Raw genomic sequence first — 23,314 nt, 5'->3', positions numbered from 1 at the left:
CTGCCAGATGTGTATGGGGTTTCACAGTGTATCAGGATCCTGCCAGATGTGAATGGGGTTTCACAGTTTATCAGCATCCTGCCAGATGTGTATGGGGTTTCACAGTGTATCAGGATCCTGCCAGGTGTGTTTGGGGTTTTCACAGTGTATCAGGATCCTGCAAGGTGTGTTTGGGGTTTTCACAGAGTATCTGGATCCTGCAAGGTCTGTCTGGGGTTTTCACAGTATATCAGGATCATGCCAGATATGTATGGGGTTTCACAGTATATCAGGATCCTGCCAGGTGTGTATGGGGTTTCACAGTGTATCAGGGTCCTGCCAGGTGTGTATGGGGGTTTCACAGTGTATCAGGATCCTGCCAGGTGTGTATGGGGGTTTCACAGTTTATCAGGATCCTGCCAGGTGTGTATGGGGGTTTCATAGTTTATCAGGATCCTGCCTGGTGTGTATGGGGGTTTCACAGTGTATCAGGATCCTGCCAGGTGTGTACGGGGTTTTCACAGTGTATCATGATCCTGCCAGGTGTGTCTGGGGGTTTCATAGTTTATCAGGATCCTGCCTGGTGTGTATGGGGGTTTCATAGTTTATCAGGATCCTGCCTGGTGTGTATGGGGGTTTCACAGTTTATCAGGATCCTGCCATGTGTGTATGGGGTTTTCACAGTGTATCAGGATCCTGCCAGGTGTGTACGGGGTTTTCACAGTGTATCAGGATCCTGCCAGGAGTGTACGGGGTTTTCACAGTGTATCAGGATCCTGCCAGGTGTGTATGGGGTTTTCACAGTGTACCAGGATCCTGCCAGGTGTGGATGGGGTTTTCACAGTTTATCAGGATCCTGCCAGGTGTGTATGTGGGTTTCACAGTTTATCAGGATCCTGCCAGGTGTGTATGGCGTTTTCACAGTTCATCAGGATCCCGCCAGGTGTGTATGGGGTTTTCACAATATATCAGGATCCAGCCAGATGTGTATGGGGTTTCACTTTTCAACAGGATCCTGCCAGGTCTGTATGGGGTTTTCACAGTGTATCAGGATCCTGCCAGATGTAAATGGGGTTTTCACAGTGCATCAGGAGCCTGCCAGGTGTGTATGGGGGTTTCACAGTGTATCAGGATCCTGCAAGATGTGTTTGGGGTTTTCACAGTGTATCAGGATCCTGCCAGATGTGAATGGGGTTTCACAGTATATCAGGATCATGCCAGATGTGTATGGGGTTTCACAGTATATCAGGATCCTGCCAGGTGTGTATGGGTGTTTCACAGTGTATCAGGATCCTGCCAGGAGTGTACGGGGTTTTCACAGTGTATCAGGATCCTGCCAGGTGTGTATGGGGTTTTCACAGTGTACCAGGATCCTGCCAGGTGTGGATGGGGTTTTCACAGTTTATCAGGATCCTGCCATGTGTGTATGTGGGTTTCACAGTTTATCAGGATCCTGCCAGGTGTGTATGGCGTTTTCACAGTGCATCATGATCCTGCCAGGTGTGTATGGGGTTTCACAGTTCATCAGAATCCTGCCAGGTGTGTATGGGGTTTCACAGTTTATCAGGATCCCGCCAGGTGTGTATGGGGTTTTCACAATATATCAGGATCCAGCCAGATGTGTATGGGGTTTCACATTTCATCAGGATCCTGCCAGGTCTGTATGGGGTTTTCACAGTGTATCAGGATCCTGCCAGGTGTGTTTGGGGTTTTCACAGTGGATCAGGATCCTGCCAGGTGTGTATGGGGTTTTCACAGTGGATCAGGATCCTGCCAGTTGTGTATGAGGTTTTCACAGTGGATCAGGATCCTGCCAGATGTGAATGGGGTTTTCACAGTGCATCAGGAGCCTGCCAGGTGTGTATGGGGGTTTCATAGTGTATCAGGATCCTGCCAGATGTGAATGGGGTTTCACAGTTTATCAGCATCCTGCCAGATGTGTATGGGGTTTCACAGTGTATCAGGATCCTGCCAGGTGTGTTTGGGGTTTTCACAGTGTATCAGGATCCTGCAAGGTGTGTTTGGGGTTTTCACAGAGTATCTGGATCCTGCAAGGTCTGTCTGGGGTTTTCACAGTATATCAGGATCATGCCAGATGTGTATGGGGTTTCACAGTATATCAGGATCCTGCCAGGTGTGTATGGGGTTTCACAGTGTATCAGGGTCCTGCCAGGTGTGTATGGGGGTTTCACAGTGTATCAGGATCCTGCCAGGTGTGTATGGGATTTTCACAGTGGATCAGGATCCTGCCAGGTGTGCATGGGGTTTCACAGTGTATCAGGATCCTGGCAGGTGTGTATGGGGTTTCACAGTGGATCAGGATCCTGTCAGGTGTGTATGGGGTTTTCACAGTGGATCAGGATCCTGCCAGGTGTGTATGGGGTTTCACAGTGTATCAGGATCCTGCCAGGTGTGTCTGGGGTTTCACAGTGGATCAGGATCCTGCCAGGTGTGTATGGGGTTTCACAGTGGATCAGGATCCTGCCAGGTGTGTATGAGGTTTCACAGTGTATCAGGATCCTGCCAGGTGTGTATGGGGTTTCACAGTGCATCAGGATCCACCCAGATGTGACTGGGGCTTCACAGTATATCAGGATCCTGCCAGGTGTGTATGGGGTTTTCACAGTGGATCAGGATCCTGCCAGGTGTGTATGGGGGTTTTCACAGTGCGTCAGGATCCAGCCAGGTGTGTATGGGGTTTTCACAGTGGATCAGGATCCTGCCAGGTGTGTATGGGGTATCACAGTGTATCAGGATCCAGCCAGGTGTGTATGGGGTTTCACAGTGGATCAGGATCCTGTCAGGTGTGTATGTGGTTTCACAGTGTTTCAGGATCCTGCCAGGTGTGAATGGGGTTTCACAGTTTTTCAGGATCCTGCCAGGTGTGTATGAGGTTTCACAGTGTATCAGGAACCTGCCAGGTGTGTATGGGGTTTCACAGTGTATCAGGATCCTGCCAGTTGTGTATGGGGTTTTCACAGTGTACAGGATCCTGCCAGGTGTGTTTGGGGTTTTCACAGTGCATCAGGATCCTGCCAGGTGTGTATGGGGTTTTCACAGTGGATCAGGATCCTGCCAGGTGTTTATGGGGTTTCCAAGTATATCAGGATCCTGCCAGGTCTGTTTGGGGTTTCAAAGTATATCAGGATCCTGCCAGGTCTGTATGGGGTTTTCACAGTGGATCAGGATCCTGCCAGGTGTGTATGGGGTTTTCACAGTGTATCAGGATCCTGCCAGGTGTGTATGGGGTTTTCACAGTGGATCAGGATCCTGCCAGGTGTGTATGGGGTTTCACAGTGTATCAGGAACCTGCCAGGTGTGTATGGGGTTTCACAGTGTATCAGGATCCTGCCAGGTGTGTATGGGGTTTCACAGTGTCTCAGGATCCTGCCAGATGTGAATAGGGTTTCACAGTGTATCAGGATTCTGCCAGATGTGAATGGGGTTTCACAGTGTATCAGGATCCTGTCAGTTGTGTCTGGGGTTTTCACAGTTATTCAGGATCCTGCCAGATGTGTATGGGGTTTTCACAGTGGATCAGGATCCTGCCAGATGTGAATGGGGTTTTCACAGTGCATCAGGAGCCTGCCAGGTGTGTATGGGGGTTTCATAGTGTATCAGGATCCTGCCAGATGTGTATGGGGTTTCACAGTGTATCAGGATCCTGCCAGATGTGAATGGGGTTTCACAGTTTATCAGCATCCTGCCAGGTGTGTATGGGGGTTTCACAGTTTATCAGGATCCTGCCAGGTGTGTATGGGGGTTTCATAGTTTATCAGGATCCTGCCTGGTGTGTATGGGGGTTTCACAGTGTATCAGGATCCTGCCAGGTGTGTACGGGGTTTTCACAGTGTATCATGATCCTGCCAGGTGTGTATGGGGGTTTCATAGTTTATCTGGATCCTGCCTGGTGTGTATGGGGGTTTCATAGTTTATCAGGATCCTGCCTGGTGTGTATGGGGGTTTCACAGTTTATCAGGATCCTGCCATGTGTGTATGGGGTTTTCACAGTGTATCAGGATCCTGCCAGGTGTGTACGGGGTTTTCACAGTGTATCAGGATCCTGCCAGGAGTGTACGGGGTTTTCACAGTGTATCAGGATCCTGCCAGGTGTGTATGGGGTTTTCACAGTGTACCAGGATCCTGCCAGGTGTGGATGGGGTTTTCACAGTTTATCAGGATCCTGCCAGGTGTGTATGTGGGTTTCACAGTTTATCAGGATCCTGCCAGGTGTGTATGGCGTTTTCACAGTGCATCATGATCCTGCCAGGTGTGTATGGGGTTTCACAGTTCATCAGGATCCCGCCAGGTGTGTATGGGGTTTTCACAATATATCAGGATCCAGCCAGATGTGTATGGGGTTTCACTTTTCAACAGGATCCTGCCAGGTCTGTATGGGGTTTTCACAGTGTATCAGGATCCTGCCAGATGTGAATGGGGTTTTCACAGTGCATCAGGAGCCTGCCAGGTGTGTATGGGGGTTTCACAGTGTATCAGGATCCTGCAAGATGTGTTTGGGGTTTTCACAGTGTATCAGGATCCTGCCAGATGTGAATGGGGTTTCACAGTATATCAGGATCATGCCAGATGTGTATGGGGTTTCACAGTATATCAGGATCCTGCCAGGAGTGTACGGGGTTTTCACAGTGTATCAGGATCCTGCCAGGTGTGTATGGGGTTTTCACAGTGTACCAGGATCCTGCCAGGTGTGGATGGGGTTTTCACAGTTTATCAGGATCCTGCCATGTGTGTATGTGGGTTTCACAGTTTATCAGGATCCTGCCAGGTGTGTATGGCGTTTTCACAGTGCATCATGATCCTGCCAGGTGTGTATGGGGTTTCACAGTTCATCAGGATCCTGCCAGGTGTGTATGGGGTTTCACAGTTTATCAGGATCCCGCCAGGTGTGTATGGGGTTTTCACAATATATCAGGATCCAGCCAGATGTGTATGGGGTTTCACATTTCATCAGGATCCTGCCAGGTCTGTATGGGGTTTTCACAGTGTATCAGGATCCTGCCAGGTGTGTTTGGGGTTTTCACAGTGGATCAGGATCCTGCCAGGTGTGTATGGGGTTTTCACAGTGGATCAGGATCCTGCCAGTTGTGTATGAGGTTTTCACAGTGGATCAGGATCCTGCCAGATGTGAATGGGGTTTTCACAGTGCATCAGGAGCCTGCCAGGTGTGTATGGGGGTTTCATAGTGTATCAGGATCCTGCCAGATGTGTATGGGGTTTCACAGTGTATCAGGATCCTGCCAGATGTGAATGGGGTTTCACAGTTTATCAGCATCCTGCCAGATGTGTATGGGGTTTCACAGTGTATCAGGATCCTGCCAGGTGTGTTTGGGGTTTTCACAGTGTATCAGGATCCTGCAAGGTGTGTTTGGGGTTTTCACAGAGTATCTGGATCCTGCAAGGTCTGTCTGGGGTTTTCACAGTATATCAGGATCATGCCAGATGTGTATGGGGTTTCACAGTGTATCAGGATCCTGCCAGGTGTGTATGGGGTTTCACAGTGTATCAGGGTCCTGCCAGGTGTGTATGGGGGTTTCACAGTGTATCAGGATCCTGCCAGGTGTGTATGGGGTTTTCACAGTGGATCAGGATCCTGCCAGGTGTGCATGGGGTTTCACAGTGTATCAGGATCCTGGCAGGTGTGTATGGGGTTTCACAGTGGATCAGGATCCTGTCAGGTGTGTATGGGGTTTTCACAGTGGATCAGGATCCTGCCAGGTGTGTATGGGGTTTCACAGTGTATCAGGATCCTGCCAGGTGTGTCTGGGGTTTCACAGTGGATCAGGATCCTGCCAGGTGTGTATGGGGTTTCACAGTGGATCAGGATCCTGCCAGGTGTGTATGAGGTTTCACAGTGTATCAGGATCCTGCCAGGTGTGTATGGGGTTTCACAGTGCATCAGGATCCACCCAGATGTGACTGGGGCTTCACAGTATATCAGGATCCTGCCAGGTGTGTATGGGGTTTTCACAGTGGATCAGGATCCTGCCAGGTGTGTATGGGGGTTTTCACAGTGCGTCAGGATCCAGCCAGGTGTGTATGGGGTTTTCACAGTGGATCAGGATCCTGCCAGGTGTGTATGGGGTATCACAGTGTATCAGGATCCAGCCAGGTGTGTATGGGGTTTCACAGTGGATCAGGATCCTGTCAGGTGTGTATGTGGTTTCACAGTGTTTCAGGATCCTGCCAGGTGTGAATGGGGTTTCACAGTTTTTCAGGATCCTGCCAGGTGTGTATGAGGTTTCACAGTGTATCAGGATCCTGCCAGGTGTGTATGGGGTTTCACAGTGTATCAGGATCCTGCCAGTTGTGTATGGGGTTTTCACAGTGTACAGGATCCTGCCAGGTGTGTTTGGGGTTTTCACAGTGCATCAGGATCCTGCCAGGTGTGTATGGGGTTTTCACAGTGGATCAGGATCCTGCCAGGTGTTTATGGGGTTTCCAAGTATATCAGGATCCTGCCAGGTCTGTGTGGGGTTTCAAAGTATATCAGGATCCTGCCAGGTCTGTATGGGGTTTTCACAGTGGATCAGGATCCTGCCAGGTGTGTATGGGGTTTTCACAGTGTATCAGGATCCTGCCAGGTGTGTATGGGGTTTTCACAGTGGATCAGGATCCTGCCAGGTGTGTATGGGGTTTCACAGTGTATCAGGAACCTGCCAGGTGTGTATGGGGTTTCACAGTGTATCAGGATCCTGCCAGGTGTGTACGGGGTTTCACAGTGTCTCAGGATCCTGCCAGATGTGAATAGGGTTTCACAGTGTATCAGGATTCTGCCAGATGTGTATGGGGTTTCACAGTATATCAGGATCCTGCCAGTTGTGTATGGGGTTTTCACAGTGTACAGGATCCTGCCAGGTGTGTTTGGGGTTTTCACAGTGCATCAGGATCCTGCCAGGTGTGTATGGGGTTTTCACAGTGGATCAGGATCCTGCCAGGTGTTTATGGGGTTTCCAAGTATATCAGGATCCTGCCAGGTCTGTGTGGGGTTTCAAAGTATATCAGGATCCTGCCAGGTCTGTATGGGGTTTTCACAGTGGATCAGGATCCTGCCAGGTGTGTATGGGGTTTTCACAGTGTATCAGGATCCTGCCAGGTGTGTATGGGGTTTTCACAGTGGATCAGGATCCTGCCAGGTGTGTATGGGGTTTCACAGTGTATCAGGAACCTGCCAGGTGTGTATGGGGTTTCACAGTGTATCAGGATCCTGCCAGGTGTGTACGGGGTTTCAGTGTCTCAGGATCCTGCCAGATGTGAATAGGGTTTCACAGTGTATCAGGATTCTGCCAGATGTGAATGGGGTTTCACAGTGTATCAGGATCCTGTCAGTTGTGTCTGGGGTTTTCACAGTTATTCAGGATCCTGCCAGATGTGAATGGGGTTTCACTGTGCATCAGGAACCTGCCAGGTGTGTACGGGGTTTTCACAGTGCATCAGGAACCTGCCAGATGTGATTGGGGTTTCACTGTGCATCAGGATCCTGCCAGGTGTGTCTGGGGTATTCACAGTATATCAGGATCCTTCCAGGTGTGTATGGGGTTTTCACAGTTTATCAGGATCCTGCCAGGTGTGTATGGGGTTTTCACAGTTTATCAGGATGCTGCCAGTTGTGTATGGGGTTTTCACAGTGTATCAGGATCCTGCCAGGTGTGTTTGGGGTTTTCACAGTGTATCAGGATCCTGCCAGGTGTGTATGGGGTTTCACAGTGGATCAGGATGCTGCCAGGTGCGTATGGGGTTTTCACAGTGGATCAGGATGCTGCCAGGTGCGTATGGAGTTTTCACAGTGCATCTGGATCCTGCCAGGTGTGTATGGGGGTTTCACAGTTTATCAGGATCCTGCCAGCTGTGTATGGCGTTTTCACAGTGCATCATGATCCTGCCAGGTGTGTATGGGGTTTCACAGTTCATCAGGATCCTGCCAGGTGTGTATGGGGTTTCACAGTTTACAGGATCCTGCCAGGTGTTTATGGGGTTTCAAAGTATATCAGGATCCTGCCAGGTCTGTATGGGGTTTTCACAGTGGATCAGGATCCTGCCAGGTGTGTATGGGGTTTTCACAGTGTATCAGGATCCTGCCAGGTGTGTATGGGGTTTTCACAGTGGATCAGGATCCTGCCAGGTGTGTATGGGGTTTCACAGTGGATCAGGATCCTGCCAGGTGTGCATGGGGTATTCACAGTATATCAGGATCCTTCCAGGTGTGTATGGGGTTTTCACAGTTTATCAGGATCCTACCAGGTGTGTATGGGGTTTTCACAGTTCATCAGGATCCTGCCAGGTGTGTATGGGGTTTTCACAGTGTATCAGGATCCTGCCAGTTGTGTATGGGGTTTTCAAAGTGTATTAGGATGCTGCCAGGTGTGTATGGGGTTTTCACAGTTTATCAGGATGCTGCCAGTTGTGTATGGGGTTTTCACAGTGTATCAGGATCCTGCCAGGTGTGTATGGGGTTTCACAGTGGATCAGGATGCTGCCAGGTGTGTATGGGGTTTTCACAGTGGATCAGGATGCTGCCAGGTGTGTATGGAGTTTTCACAGTGGATCAGGATCCTGCCAGGTGTGTATGGCGTTTTCACAGTGTATCTGGATCCTGCCAGGTGTGTATGGGGTTTTCACAGTTTATCAGGATCCTGCCAGGTGTGTATGGGGGTTTCATAGTTTATCAGGATCCTGCCTGGTGTGTATGGGGGTTTCACAGTTTATCAGGATCCTGCCATGTGTGTATGGGGGTTTCACAGTGTATCAGGATCCTGCCAGGTGTGTACGGGGTTTTCACAGTGTATCAGGATCCTGCCAGGAGTGTGCGGGGTTTTCACAGTGTATCAGGATCCTGCCAGGTGTGTACGGGGTTTTCACAGTGTATCAGGATCCTGCCAGGAGTGTACGGGGTTTTCACAGTGGATCAGGATCCTGCCAGGTGTGTATGAGGTTTTCACAGTGGATCAGGATCCTGCCAGCTGTGAATGGGGTTTTCACAGTGCATCAGGAGCCTGCCAGGTGTGTATGGGGGTTTCACAGTGTATCAGGATCCTGCCAGATGTGAATGGGATTTCACAGTGTATCAGGATCCTGCCAGATGTGAATGTGGTTTCACAGTTTATCAGGATCCTGCCAGATGTGTATGGGGTTTCACAGTGTATCAGGATCCTGCCAGGTGTGTTTGGGGTTTTCACAGTGTATCAGGATCCTGCAAGGTCTGTCTGGGGTTTTCACAGTATATCAGGATCATGCCAGATGTGTATGGGGTTTCACAGTATATCAGGATCCTGCCAGGTGTGTATGGGTTTTCACAGTGTATCAGGATCCTGCCATGAGTGTACGGGGTTTTCACAGTGTATCAGGATCCTGCCAGGTGTGTATGGGGTTTTCACAGTGTACCAGGATCCTCCCAGGTGTGGATGGGGTTTTCACAGTTTATCAGGATCCTGCCAGGTGTGTATGTGGGTGTCACAGTTTATCAGGATCCTGCCAGGTGTGTATGGCGTTTTCACAGTGCATCATGATCCTGCCAGGTGTGTTTGGGGTTTCACAGTTCATCAGGATCCTGCCAGGTGTGTATGGGGTTTCACAGTGTACCAGGATCCTGCCAGGTGTGGATGGGGTTTTCACAGTTTATCAGGATCCTGCCAGGTGTGTATGTGGGTGTCACAGTTTATCAGGATCCTGCCAGGTGTGTATTGCGTTTTCACAGTGCATCATGATCCTGCCAGGTGTGTTTGGGGTTTCACAGTTCATCAGGATCCTGCCAGGTGTGTATGGGGTTTCACAGTTTATCAGGATCCCGCCAGGTGTGTATGTGGTTTTCACAATATATCAGAATCCTGCCTGGTGTGTATGGGGGTTTCACAGTTTATCAGGATCCTGCCAGGTCTGTATGGGGGTTTCACAGTGTATCAGGATCCTGCCAGGTGTGTACGGGGTTTTCACAGTGTATCAGGATCCTGCCAGATGTGTATGGGGTTTCACATTTCATCAGGATCCTGCCAGGTGTGTATGGGGGTTTCATAGTTTATCAGGATCCTGCCTGGTGTGTATGGGGGTTTCACAGTTTATCAGGATCCTGCCATGTGTGTATGGGGGTTTCACAGTGTATCAGGATCCTGCCAGGTGTGTACGGGGTTTTCACAGTGTATCAGGATCCTGCCAGGTGTGTACGGGGTTTTCACAGTGTATCAGGATCCTGCCAGGTGTGTACGGGGTTTTCACAGTGTATCAGGATCCTGCCAGGAGTGTACGGGGTTTTCACAGTGTATCAGGATCCTGCCAGGTGTGTATGGGGTTTTCACAGTGTACCAGGATCCTGCCAGGTGTGGATGGGGTTTTCACAGTTTATCAGGATCCTGCCAGGTGTGTATGTGGGTTTCACAGTTTATCAGGATCCTGCCAGCTGTGTATGGCGTTTTCACAGTGCATCATGATCCTGCCAGGTGTGTATGGGGTTTCACAGTTCATCAGGATCCTGCCAGGTGTGTATGGGGTTTCACAGTTTATCAGGATCCTGCCAGGTGTTTATGGGGTTTGAAAGTATATCAGGATCCTGCCAGGTCTGTATGGGGTTTTCACAGTGGATCAGGATCCTGCCAGGTGTGTATGGGGTTTTCACAGTGTATCAGGATCCTGCCAGGTGTGTTTGGGGTTTTCACAGTGTATCAGGATCCTGCAAGGTCTGTCTGGGGTTTTCACAGTATATCAGGATCATGCCAGATGTGTATGGGGTTTCACAGTATATCAGGATCCTGCCAGGTGTGTATGGGTTTTCACAGTGTATCAGGATCCTGCCATGAGTGTACGGGGTTTTCACAGTGTATCAGGATCCTGCCAGGTGTGTATGGGGTTTTCACAGTGTACCAGGATCCTGCCAGGTGTGGATGGGGTTTTCACAGTTTATCAGGATCCTGCCAGGTGTGTATGTGGGTGTCACAGTTTATCAGGATCCTGCCAGGTGTGTATGGCGTTTTCACAGTGCATCATGATCCTGCCAGGTGTGTTTGGGGTTTCACAGTTCATCAGGATCCTGCCAGGTGTGTATGGGGTTTCACAGTTTATCAGGATCCCGCCAGGTGTGTATGGGGTTTTCACAATATATCAGGATCCAGCCAGATGTGTATGGGGTTTCACATTTCATCAGGATCCTGCCAGGTCTGTATGGGGTTTCATAGTTTATCAGGATCCTGCCTGGTGTGTATGGGGGTTTCACAGTTTATCAGGATCCTGCCATGTGTGTATGGGGGTTTCACAGTGTATCAGGATCCTGCCAGGTGTGTACGGGGTTTTCACAGTGTATCAGGATCCTGCCAGATGTGTATGGGGTTTCACATTTCATCAGGATCCTGCCAGGTGTGTATGGGGGTTTCATAGTTTATCAGGATCCTGCCTGGTGTGTATGGGGGTTTCACAGTTTATCAGGATCCTGCCATGTGTGTATGGGGGTTTCACAGTGTATCAGGATCCTGCCAGGTGTGTACGGGGTTTTCACAGTGTATCAGGATCCTGCCAGGTGTGTACGGGGTTTTCACAGTGTATCAGGATCCTGCCAGGTGTGTACGGGGTTTTCACAGTGTATCAGGATCCTGCCAGGAGTGTACGGGGTTTTCACAGTGTATCAGGATCCTGCCAGGTGTGTATGGGGTTTTCACAGTGTACCAGGATCCTGCCAGGTGTGGATGGGGTTTTCACAGTTTATCAGGATCCTGCCAGGTGTGTATGTGGGTTTCACAGTTTATCAGGATCCTGCCAGCTGTGTATGGCGTTTTCACAGTGCATCATGATCCTGCCAGGTGTGTATGGGGTTTCACAGTTCATCAGGATCCTGCCAGGTGTGTATGGGGTTTCACAGTTTATCAGGATCCTGCCAGGTGTTTATGGGGTTTCAAAGTATATCAGGATCCTGCCAGGTCTGTATGGGGTTTTCACAGTGGATCAGGATCCTGCCAGGTGTGTATGGGGTTTTCACAGTGTATCAGGATCCTGCCAGGTGTGAATGGGGTTTTCACAGTGGATCAGGATCCTGCCAGGTGTGTATGGGGTTTCACAGTGGATCAGGATCCTGCCAGGTGTGCATGGGGTATTCACAGTATATCAGGATCCTTCCAGGGTGTATGGGGTTTTCACAGTTTATCAGGATCCTGCCAGGTGTGTATGGGGTTTTCACAGTTTATCAGGATCCTACCAGGTGTGTATGGGGTTTTCACAGTTCATCAGGATCCTGCCAGGTGTGTATGGGGTTTTCACAGTGTATCAGGATCCTGCCAGTTGTGTATGGGGTTTTCAAAGTGTATTAGGATGCTGCCAGGTGTGTATGGGGTTTTCACAGTTTATCAGGATGCTGCCAGTTGTGTATGGGGTTTTCACAGTGTATCAGGATCCTGCCAGGTGTGTATGGGGTTTCACAGTGGATCAGGATGCTGCCAGGTGTGTATGGAGTTTTCACAGTGGATCAGGATCCTGCCAGGTGTGTATGGCGTTTTCACAGTGTATCTGGATCCTGCCAGGTGTGTATGGGGTTTTCACAGTTTATCAGGATCCTGCCAGGTGTGTATGGGGGTTTCATAGTTTATCAGGATCCTGCCTGGTGTGTATGGGGGTTTCACAGTTTATCAGGATCCTGCCATGTGTGTATGGGGGTTTCACAGTGTATCAGGATCCTGCCAGGTGTGTACGGGGTTTTCACAGTGTATCAGGATCCTGCCAGGTGTGTGCGGGATTTTCACAGTGTATCAGGATCCTGCCAGGTGTGTACGGGGTTTTCACAGTGTATCAGGATCCTGCCAGGAGTGTACGGGGTTTTCACAGTGTATCAGGTTCCTGCCAGGTGTGTATGGGGTTTTCACAGTGGATCAGGATCCTGCCAGGTGTGTATGAGGTTTTCACAGTGGATCAGGATCCTGCCAGCTGTGAATGGGGTTTTCACAGTGCATCAGGAGCCTGCCAGGTGTGTATGGGGGTTTCACAGTGTATCAGGATCCTGCCAGATGTGTATGGGGTTTCACAGTGTATCAGGATCCTGCCAGATGTGAATGTGGTTTCACAGTTTATCAGGATCCTGCCTGGTGTGTATGGGGGTTTCACAGTTTCTCAGGATCCCGCCAGGTGTGTATGGGGATTTAACAATATATCAGGATCCAGCCAGGTGTGTATGGGGTTTCACAGTGTATCAGGATCCTGCCAGATGTGAATGTGGTTTCACAGCTTATCAGGATCCTGCCAGATGTGTATGGGGTTTCACAGTGTATCAGGATCCTGCCAGGTGTGTTTGAGGTTTTCACAGTGTATCAGGATCCTGCAAGGTCTGTCTGGGGTTTTCACAGTATATCAGGATCATGCCAGATGTGTATGGGGTTTCACAGTATATCAGGATCCTGCCAGGTGTGTATGGGTTTTCACAGTGTATCAGGATCCTGCCATGAGTGTACGGGGTTTTCACAGTGTATCAGGATCCTGCCAGGTGTGTATGGGGTTTTCACAGTGTACCAGGATCCTGCCAGGTGTGGATGGGGTTTTCACAGTTTATCAGGATCCTGCCAGGTGTGTATGTGGGTTTCACAGTTTATCAGGATCCTGCCAGGTGTGTATGGCGTTTTCACAGTGCATCATGATCCTGCCAGGTGTGTATGGGGTTTCACAGTTCATCAGGATCCTGCCAGGTGTGTATGGGGTTTCACAGTTTATCAGGATCCCGCCAGGTGTGTATGGGTTTTCACAATATATCAGGATCCAGCCAGATGTGTATGGGGTTTCACATTTCATCAGGATCCTGCCAGGTCTGTATGGGGTTTTCACAGTGTATCAGGATCCTGCCAGGTGTGTTTGGGGTTTTCACAGTGGATCAGGATCCTGCCAGGTGTGTATGGGGTTTTCACAGTGGATCAGGATCCTGCCAGGTGTGTATGAGGTTTTCACAGTGGATCAGGATCCTGCCAGATGTGAAGGGGGTTTTCACAGTGCATCAGGAGCCTGCCAGGTGTGTATGGGGGTTTCACAGTGTATCAGGATCCTGCCAGGTGTGTTTGGGGTTTTCACAGTGTTTCAGGATCCTGCAAGGTGTGTTTGGGGTTTTCACAGAGTATCTGGATCCTGCAAGGTCTGTCTGGGGTTTTCACAGTATATCAGGATCATGCCAGATGTGTATGGGGTTTCACAGTATATCAGGATCCTGCCAGGTGTGTATGGGGGTTTCGCAGTGTATCAGGATCCTGCCAGGTGTGTATGGGGTTTTCACAGTGGATCAGGATCCTGCCAGGTGTGCATGGGGTTTCACAGTGTATCAGGATCCTGGCAGGTGTGAATGGGGTTTCACAGTGGATCAGGATCCTGTCAGGTGTGTATGGGGTTTTCACAGTGGATCAGGATCCTGCCAGGTGTGTATGGGGTTTCACAGTGTATCAGGATCCTGCCAGGTGTGTCTGGGGTTTCACAGTGGATCAGGATCCTGCCAGGTGTGTATGGGGTTTCACAGTGGATCAGGATCCTGCCAGGTGTGTATGAGGTTTCACAGTGTATCAGGATCCTGCCAGGTGTGTATGGGGTTTTCACAGTTTATCAGGATCCTACCAGGTGTGTATGGGGTTTTCACAGTTCATCAGGATCCTGCCAGGTGTGTATGGGGTTTTCACAGTATATCAGGATCCTGCCAGTTGTGTATGGGGTTTTCAAAGTGTATTAGGATGCTGCCAGGTGTGTATGGGGTTTTCACAGTTTATCAGGATGCTGCCAGTTGTGTATGGGGTTTTCACAGTGTATCAGGATCCTGCCAGGTGTGTATGGGGTTTCACAGTGGATCAGGATGCTGCCAGGTGCGTATGGGGTTTTCACAGTGGATCAGGATGCTGCCAGGTGTGTATGGAGTTTTCACAGTGGATCAGGATCCTGCCAGGTGTGTATGGCGTTTTCACAGTGTATCTGGATCCTGCCAGGTGTGTATGGGGGTTTCATAGTTTATCAGGATCCTGCCTGGTGTGTATGGGGGTTTCACAGTTTATCAGGATCCTGCCATGTGTGTATGGGGGTTTCACAGTGTATCAGGATCCTGCCAGGTGTGTACGGGGTTTTCACAGTGTATCAGGATCCTGCCAGGTGTGTGCGGGGTTTTCACAGTGTATCAGGATCCTGCCAGGAGTGTACGGGGTTTTCACAGTGTATCAGGATCCTGCCAGGTGTGTATGGGGTTTTCACAGTGGATCAGGATCCTGCCAGCTGTGAATGGGGTTTTCACAGTGCATCAGGAGCCTGCCAGGTGTGTATGGGGGTTTCACAGTGTATCAGGATCCTGCCAGATGTGTATGGGGTTTCAGTGTATCAGGATCCTGCCAGATGTGAATGTGGTTTCACAGTTTATCAGGATCCTGCCAGATGTGTATGGGGTTTCACAGTGTATCAGGATCCTGCCAGGTGTGTTTGGGGTTTTCACAGTGTATCAGGATCCTGCAAGGTGTGTTTGGGGTTTTCACAGTATATCAGGATCATGCCAGATGTGTATGGGGTTTCACAGTATATCAGGATCCTGCCAGGTGTGTATGGGTTTTCACAGTGTATCAGGATCCTGCCATGAGTGTACGGGGTTTTCAGTGTATCAGGATCCTGCCAGGTGTGTATGGGGTTTTCACAGTGTACCAGGATCCTGCCAGGTGTGGATGGGGTTTTCACAGTTTATCAGGATCCTGCCAGGTGTGTATGTGGGTTTCACAGTTTATCAGGATCCTGCCAGCTGTGTATGGCGTTTTCACAGTGCATCATGATCCTGCCAGGTGTGTATGGGGTTTCACAGTTTATCAGGATCCCGCCAGGTGTGTATGGGGTTTTCACAATATATCAGGATCCAGCCAGATGTGTATGGGGTTTCACATTTCATCAGGATCCTGCCAGGTCTGTATGGGGTTTTCACAGTGTATCAGGATCCTGCCAGGTGTGTTTGGGGTTTTCACAGTGGATCAGGATCCTGCCAGGTGTGTATGGGGTTTTCACAGTGGATCAGGATCCTGCCAGGTGTGTATGAGGTTTTCACAGTGGATCAGGATCCTGCCAGATGTGAATGGGGTTTTCACAGTGCATCAGGAGCCTGCCAGGTGTGTATGGGGGTTTCACAGTATATCAGGATCCTGCCAGGTGTGTATGGGGGTTTCACAGTGTATCAGGATCCTGCCAGGTGTGTATGGGGTTTTCACAGTGGATCAGGATCCTGCCAGGTGTGCATGGGGTTTCACAGTGTATCAGGATCCTGCCAGGTGTGTATGGGGTTTCACAGTGGATCAGGATCCTGCCAGGTGTGTATGGGGGTTTCATAGTTTATCAGGATCCTGCCTGGTGTGTATGGGGGTTTCACAGTTTATCAGGATCCTGCCATGTGTGTATGGGGGTTTCACAGTGTATCAGGATCCTGCCAGGTGTGTACGGGGTTTTCACATTGTATCAGGATCCTGCCAGGTGTGTGCGGGGTTTTCACAGTGTATCAGGATCCTGCCAGGTGTGTACGGGGTTTTCACAGTGTATCAGGATCCTGCCAGGAGTGTACGGGGTTTTCACAGTGTATCAGGATCCTGCCAGGTGTGTATGGGGTTTTCACAGTGGATCAGGATCCTGCCAGGTGTGTATGAGGTTTTCACAGTGGATCAGGATCCTGCCAGCTGTGAATGGGGTTTTCACAGTGCATCAGGAGCCTGCCAGGTGTGTATGGGGGTTTCACAGTGTATCAGGATCCTGCCAGATGTGTATGGGGTTTCACAGTGTTTCAGGATCCTGCCAGATGTGAATGTGGTTTCACAGTTTATCAGGATCCTGCCAGATGTGTATGGGGTTTCACAGTGTATCAGGATCCTGCCAGGTGTGTTTGGGGTTTTCACAGTGTATCAGGATCCTGCAAGGTGTGTTTGGGGTTTTCACAGTATATCAGGATCATGCCAGATGTGTATGGGGTTTCACAGTATATCAGGATCCTGCCAGGTGTGTATGGGTTTTCACAGTGTATCAGGATCCTGCCATGAGTGTACGGGGTTTTCAGTGTATCAGGATCCTGCCAGGTGTGTATGGGGTTTTCACAGTGCATCAGGAGCCTGCCAGGTGTGTATGGGGGTTTCACAGTGTATCAGGATCCTGCCAGATGTGTATGGGGTTTCACAGTGTATCAGGATCCTGCCAGATGTGAATGTGGTTTCACAGTTTATCAGGATCCTGCCAGATGTGTATGGGGTTTCACAGTGTATCAGGATCCTGCCAGGTGTGTTTGGGGTTTTCACAGTGTATCAGGATCCTGCAAGGTGTGTTTGGGGTTTTCACAGTATATCAGGATCATGCCAGATGTGTATGGGGTTTCACAGTATATCAGGATCCTGCCAGGTGTGTATGGGTTTTCACAGTGTATCAGGATCCTGCCATGAGTGTACGGGGTTTTCAGTGTATCAGGATCCTGCCAGGTGTGTATGGGGTTTTCACAGTGTACCAGGATCCTGCCAGGTGTGGATGGGTTTTTCACAGTTTATCAGGATCCTGCCAGGTGTGTCTGTGGGTTTCACAGTTTATCAGGATCCTGCCAGGTGTGTATGGCGTTTTCACAGTGCATCATGATCCTGCCAGGTGTGTATGGGGTTTCACAGTTCATCAGGATCCTGCCAGGTGTGTATGGGGTTTCACAGTTTATCAGGATCCCGCCAGGTGTGTATGGGGTTTTCACAATATATCAGGATCCAGCCAGATGTGTATGGGGTTTCACATTTCATCAGGATCCTGCCAGGTCTGTATGGGGTTTTCACAGTGTATCAGGATCCTGCCAGGTGTGTTTGGGGTTTTCACAGTGGATCAGGATCCTGCCAGGTGTGTATGGGGTTTTCACAGTGGATCAGGATCCTGCCAGGTGTGTATGAGGTTTTCACAGTGGATCAGGATCCTGCCAGATGTGAATGGGGTTTTCACAGTGCATCAGGAGCCTGCCAGGTGTGTATGGGGGTTTCACAGTGTATCAGGATCCTGCCAGGTGTGTTTGGGGTTTTCACAGTGTATCAGGATCCTGCAAGGTGTGTTTGGGGTTTTCACAGAGTATCTGGATCCTGCAACGTCTGTCTGGGGTTTTCACAGTATATCAGGATCATGCCAGATGTGTATGGGGTTTCACAGTATATCAGGATCCTGCCAGGTGTGTATGGGGGTTTCACAGTGTATCAGGATCCTGCCAGGTGTGTATGGGGTTTTCACAGTGGATCAGGATCCTGCCAGGTGTGCATGGGGTTTCACAGTGTATCAGGATCCTGGCAGGTGTGTATGGGGTTTCACAGTGGATCAGGATCCTGTCAGGTGTGTATGGGGTTTTCACAGTGGATCAGGATCCTGCCAGGTGTGTATGGGGTTTCACAGTGTATCAGGATCCTGCCAGGTGTGTCTGGGGTTTCACAGTGGATCAGGATCCTGCCAGATGTGTATGGGGTTTCACAGTGGATCAGGATCCTGCCAGGTGTGTATGAGGTTTCACAGTGTATCAGGATCCTGCCAGGTATGTATGGGGTTTCACAGTGGATCAGGATCCTGCCAGGTGTGTATGAGGTTTCACAGTGGATCAGGATCCTGCCAGGTGTGTATGAGGTTTCACAGTGAATCAGGATCCTGCCAGGTGTGTATGAGGTTTCACAGTGTATCAGGATCCTGCCAGGTGTGTATGGGGCTTCACAGTATATCAGGATCCTGCCAGGTGTGTATGGGGTTTTCACAGTGGATCAGGATCCTGCCAGGTGTGTATGGGGGTTTTCACAGTGCATCAGGATCCAGCCAGGTGTGTATGGGGTTTTCACAGTGGATCAGGATCCTGCCAGCTGTGTATGGCGTTTTCACAGTGCATCATGATCCTGCCAGGTGTGTATGGGGTTTCACAGTTTATCAGGATCCCGCCAGGTGTGTATGGGGTTTTCACAATATATCAGGATCCAGCCAGATGTGTATGGGGTTTCACATTTCATCAGGATCCTGCCAGGTCTGTATGGGGTTTTCACAGTGTATCAGGATCCTGCCAGGTGTGTTTGGGGTTTTCACAGTGGATCAGGATCCTGCCAGGTGTGTATGGGGTTTTCACAGTGGATCAGGATCCTGCCAGGTGTGTATGAGGTTTTCACAGTGGATCAGGATCCTGCCAGATGTGAATGGGGTTTTCACAGTGCATCAGGAGCCTGCCAGGTGTGTATGGGGGTTTCACAGTATATCAGGATCCTGCCAGGTGTGTATGGGGGTTTCACAGTGTATCAGGATCCTGCCAGGTGTGTATGGGGTTTTCACAGTGGATCAGGATCCTGCCAGGTGTGCATGGGGTTTCACAGTGTATCAGGATCCTGCCAGGTGTGTATGGGGTTTCACAGTGGATCAGGATCCTGCCAGGTGTGTATGGGGGTTTCATAGTTTATCAGGATCCTGCCTGGTGTGTATGGGGGTTTCACAGTTTATCAGGATCCTGCCATGTGTGTATGGGGGTTTCACAGTGTATCAGGATCCTGCCAGGTGTGTACGGGGTTTTCACATTGTATCAGGATCCTGCCAGGTGTGTGCGGGGTTTTCACAGTGTATCAGGATCCTGCCAGGTGTGTACGGGGTTTTCACAGTGTATCAGGATCCTGCCAGGAGTGTACGGGGTTTTCACAGTGTATCAGGATCCTGCCAGGTGTGTATGGGGTTTTCACAGTGGATCAGGATCCTGCCAGGTGTGTATGAGGTTTTCACAGTGGATCAGGATCCTGCCAGCTGTGAATGGGGTTTTCACAGTGCATCAGGAGCCTGCCAGGTGTGTATGGGGGTTTCACAGTGTATCAGGATCCTGCCAGATGTGTATGGGGTTTCACAGTGTTTCAGGATCCTGCCAGATGTGAATGTGGTTTCACAGTTTATCAGGATCCTGCCAGATGTGTATGGGGTTTCACAGTGTATCAGGATCCTGCCAGGTGTGTTTGGGGTTTTCACAGTGTATCAGGATCCTGCAAGGTGTGTTTGGGGTTTTCACAGTATATCAGGATCATGCCAGATGTGTATGGGGTTTCACAGTATATCAGGATCCTGCCAGGTGTGTATGGGTTTTCACAGTGTATCAGGATCCTGCCATGAGTGTACGGGGTTTTCAGTGTATCAGGATCCTGCCAGGTGTGTATGGGGTTTTCACAGTGCATCAGGAGCCTGCCAGGTGTGTATGGGGGTTTCACAGTGTATCAGGATCCTGCCAGATGTGTATGGGGTTTCACAGTGTATCAGGATCCTGCCAGATGTGAATGTGGTTTCACAGTTTATCAGGATCCTGCCAGATGTGTATGGGGTTTCACAGTGTATCAGGATCCTGCCAGGTGTGTTTGGGGTTTTCACAGTGTATCAGGATCCTGCAAGGTGTGTTTGGGGTTTTCACAGTATATCAGGATCATGCCAGATGTGTATGGGGTTTCACAGTATATCAGGATCCTGCCAGGTGTGTATGGGTTTTCACAGTGTATCAGGATCCTGCCATGAGTGTACGGGGTTTTCAGTGTATCAGGATCCTGCCAGGTGTGTATGGGGTTTTCACAGTGTACCAGGATCCTGCCAGGTGTGGATGGGTTTTTCACAGTTTATCAGGATCCTGCCAGGTGTGTCTGTGGGTTTCACAGTTTATCAGGATCCTGCCAGGTGTGTATGGCGTTTTCACAGTGCATCATGATCCTGCCAGGTGTGTATGGGGTTTCACAGTTCATCAGGATCCTGCCAGGTGTGTATGGGGTTTCACAGTTTATCAGGATCCCGCCAGGTGTGTATGGGGTTTTCACAATATATCAGGATCCAGCCAGATGTGTATGGGGTTTCACATTTCATCAGGATCCTGCCAGGTCTGTATGGGGTTTTCACAGTGTATCAGGATCCTGCCAGGTGTGTTTGGGGTTTTCACAGTGGATCAGGATCCTGCCAGGTGTGTATGGGGTTTTCACAGTGGATCAGGATCCTGCCAGGTGTGTATGAGGTTTTCACAGTGGATCAGGATCCTGCCAGATGTGAATGGGGTTTTCACAGTGCATCAGGAGCCTGCCAGGTGTGTATGGGGGTTTCACAGTGTATCAGGATCCTGCCAGGTGTGTTTGGGGTTTTCACAGTGTATCAGGATCCTGCAAGGTGTGTTTGGGGTTTTCACAGAGTATCTGGATCCTGCAACGTCTGTCTGGGGTTTTCACAGTATATCAGGATCATGCCAGATGTGTATGGGGTTTCACAGTATATCAGGATCCTGCCAGGTGTGTATGGGGGTTTCACAGTGTATCAGGATCCTGCCAGGTGTGTATGGGGTTTTCACAGTGGATCAGGATCCTGCCAGGTGTGCATGGGGTTTCACAGTGTATCAGGATCCTGGCAGGTGTGTATGGGGTTTCACAGTGGATCAGGATCCTGTCAGGTGTGTATGGGGTTTTCACAGTGGATCAGGATCCTGCCAGGTGTGTATGGGGTTTCACAGTGTATCAGGATCCTGCCAGGTGTGTCTGGGGTTTCACAGTGGATCAGGATCCTGCCAGATGTGTATGGGGTTTCACAGTGGATCAGGATCCTGCCAGGTGTGTATGAGGTTTCACAGTGTATCAGGATCCTGCCAGGTATGTATGGGGTTTCACAGTGGATCAGGATCCTGCCAGGTGTGTATGAGGTTTCACAGTGGATCAGGATCCTGCCAGGTGTGTATGAGGTTTCACAGTGAATCAGGATCCTGCCAGGTGTGTATGAGGTTTCACAGTGTATCAGGATCCTGCCAGGTGTGTATGGGGCTTCACAGTATATCAGGATCCTGCCAGGTGTGTATGGGGTTTTCACAGTGGATCAGGATCCTGCCAGGTGTGTATGGGGGTTTTCACAGTGCATCAGGATCCAGCCAGGTGTGTATGGGGTTTTCACAGTGGATCAGGATCCTGCCAGGTGTGTATGGGGTATCACAGTGTATCAGGATCCAGCCAGGTGTGTATGGGGTTTCACAGTGGATCAGGATCCTGTCAGGTGTGTATGGGGTTTTTACAGTTTATCAGGATGCTGCCAGTTGTGTCTGGGGTTTTCACAGTGTATCAGGATCCTGCCAGGTGTGTTTGGGGTTTTCACAGTGTATCAGGATCCTGCCAGGTGTGTATGGGGTTTCACAGTGGATCAGGATGCTGCCAGGTGCGTATGGGGTTTTCACAGTGGATCAGGATGCGGCCAGGTGCGTATGGAGTTTTCACAGTGCATCTGGATCCTGCCAGGTGTGTATGGGGGTTTCATAGATTATCAGGATCCTGCCAGGTGTGTATGGGGGTTTCACAGTTTATCAGGATCCTGCCAGGTGTGTATGGGGGTTTCACAGTGTATCAGGATCCTGCCAGGTGTGTACGGGGTTTTCACAGTGTATCAGGATCCTGCCAGGTGTGTGCGGGGTTTTCACAGTGTATCAGGATCCTGCCAGGTGTGTACGGGGTTTTCACAGTGTATCAGGATCCTGCCAGGAGTGTACGGGGTTTTCACAGTGTATCAGGATCCTGCCAGGTGTGTATGGGGTTTTCACAGTGGATCAGGATCCTGCCAAGTGTGTATGAGGTTTTCACAGTGGATCAGGATCCTGCCAGCTGTGAATGGGGTTTTCACAGTGCATCAGGAGCCTGCCAGGTGTGTATGGGGGTTTCACAGTGTATCAGGATCCTGCCAGATGTGTATGGGGTTTCACAGTGTATCAGGATCCTGCCAGATGTGAATGTGGTTTCACAGTTTATCAGGATCCTGCCTTGTGTGTGTATGGGGGTTTCACAGTTTCTCAGGATCCCGCCAGGTGTGTATGGGGATTTAACAATATATCAGGATCCAGCCAGGTGTGTATGGGGTTTCACAGTGTATCAGGATCCTGCCAGATGTGAATGTGGTTTCACAGTTTATCAGGATCCTGCCAGATGTGTATGGGGTTTCACAGTGTATCAGGATCCTGCCAGGTGTGTTTCAGGTTTTCACAGTGTATCAGGATCCTGCAAGGTCTGTCTGGGGTTTTCACAGTATATCAGGATCATGCAAGATGTGTATGGGGTTTCACAGTATATCAGGATCCTGCCAGGTGTGTATGGGTTTTCACAGTGTATCAGGATCCTGCCATGAGTGTACGGGGTTTTCACAGTGTATCAGGATCCTGCCAGGTGTGTATGGGGTTTTCACAGTGTACCAGGATCCTGCCAGGTGTGGATGGGGTTTTCACAGTTTATCAGGATCCTGCCAGGTGTGTATGTGGGTTTCACAGTTTATCAGGATCCTGCCAGGTGTGTATGGCGCTTTCACAGTGCATCATGATCCTGCCAGGTGTGTATGGGGTTTCACAGTTCATCAGGATCCTGCCAGGTGT

General features: G+C 50.0%; 1 protein-coding gene across 2 annotated transcripts in view; it reads right to left on the bottom strand.

Moving 5' to 3' along the window:
* LOC137385181 (NACHT, LRR and PYD domains-containing protein 12-like) overlaps positions 1-23,314 on the bottom strand; it is a 257,334-nt gene that overhangs the window by 87,130 nt on the left and 146,890 nt on the right. The window lies entirely within an intron of this gene.

The sequence above is a fragment of the Heterodontus francisci genome, chromosome 28 (assembly GCF_036365525.1).
Source record: "Heterodontus francisci isolate sHetFra1 chromosome 28, sHetFra1.hap1, whole genome shotgun sequence".
Lineage (NCBI taxonomy): Eukaryota > Metazoa > Chordata > Chondrichthyes > Heterodontiformes > Heterodontidae > Heterodontus > Heterodontus francisci.
This window is presented reverse-complemented; position numbering and strand designations above follow the sequence as displayed.